Genomic DNA, 1,770 nt, shown 5'->3' with positions numbered 1-1,770 from the left:
GGATTCCTTAGAAGCCATTTAAAACATTTATAGCAAAAGGGATGGCCATGGGCCTTGCATATTTTTTAATAATATGAACATTAACCTTGTTTGCTTGTAAAAGCTTCTAGGGGGCAGTCACTCTGTAAGAACTGAATGGTGTTTGCTCTGCTCTTCTGCAAGTTTTACAATATCTGAAACAGGAATTATTTTCTTCAGAAGGCTTCTATGAACCCATAATGACTTTCATGGAAGATAGTAAGACTCTATCAATGTATAGTCGTGACTAGAAGAAGTCTTTGTCTGTTAAGCTTTGTTGCATTTTGTCACAGAATGTTATGTAACAGTACACTAAGCCTACGTGATGAAGGGCTACAGTATCTGCAAAGGTATTGCCAGAACTCTGAATTCTTTTACCTGAGAGATGACATTTGGTTCACTGACTGGTCTTGCTGGATGAATGACTACATCCAATCAACATATGCCAAGTGGTCACCAAAGCCCATTTATTGCTGCTGGGCTGTAGAACAGGTATTTTGTACTTGAAGGCAGAAGCTTGATACGTCTTCATTCTTGCATATGCTAACACACGAATAAATTTACCCTGTGTTCTGTTTGGATGAAAGGAGAAAGTATCCTGCTGGCTTAGAAGAAAATAAAAAATATCCTTTAAAACATACTGTATTTCATTTTGTTTAGCTTTTGTTGGGCCATAATACCAAGTGACAGAAGCTAGGTTAGGCTAGCTTAAGCAAAAAGGGGGGAACTCACCGGAAGGTTAGAGTATGAAAATGGACCACCAAACTGTAAGAAGGTCAGCGACGCTGATGGATCTCAAAAATAGTTGACTTCAAAGATGAGAATGGGAATTTTATCAAACATTTTCATAAAATATATTAATAATAACTGTGTCTTTTTCATGGTCCTCTGGATGATGTATGTTAATAGATATATGTATTAGTTAGGGGAGGCTAACAGAGTGAAAGCATAATAGTTTAGAATGTTATTTTTATGGGCTAGAACTAGAGAGATAGTAAGAGAGATGGTAATCCTCCTCCATTTCATCATTCAGAGGCCCAGACTGACAGTGTCTCTACCATCTTCAAACTATGGCTCCAAGGTCCTGGCGTCAGCTATGATTTCAACCACCCAACAGGGAAAAAGAGCATGGAGCAGTAAGAGAGACGCTGAATGTGGCATATGCCACTTCTGCTCACACTAAACCCAATCCCAGAGCTACACACAGTTGCAAGAAGAGCTGGGCAATGTAGTTCCAGTTCGGAGAGCTGATTTCCAGCAACAAATATATACCATAAGTGAAGGAACAAGAATTTTGAGTGGACAGCTGCTCAGCTCTGCCATGATGTACTAATATAAACCAATATTTTGCCTTCTTGGATAAACCACACCTGGTAATAATGTATTATTCTTTTAAGGTCCTATTTATGAGAATCAATAGACATTAGTATTCATAATTCAGTAAACTTACAGTTTTACTTTTTGTGCTAAATAATTTTATTTTTTGTTATCTGTATATTTGGGGGATTATCTAAAAAATTGGGGAAGATCTGGAAAGTCTTAATTATATATTTCTTTAAGTTTTATAAAAATTCACTTATGAAATATCTAGGTGCTTAAGAGTAATTTTTTAAGAAACAAAGTTCTTACAGTTTCATGTCTTCAGTTTAAAACTTTTATCCAGTGAGAATTGAATTGATTTTTGTTAGTGGTGAAAGGTGAGAGTCCACTCAGTCTTCTACAGGTTGCCAGCTAGGTCACCCAGTAATGTTT

This window comes from Otolemur garnettii, unplaced genomic scaffold, assembly GCF_000181295.1.
Source record: "Otolemur garnettii isolate 467f Iridium unplaced genomic scaffold, OtoGar3 scaffold00001, whole genome shotgun sequence".
Taxonomy (NCBI): Eukaryota; Metazoa; Chordata; class Mammalia; order Primates; family Galagidae; genus Otolemur; species Otolemur garnettii.
Note: the sequence above shows the minus strand (reverse complement) of the source record.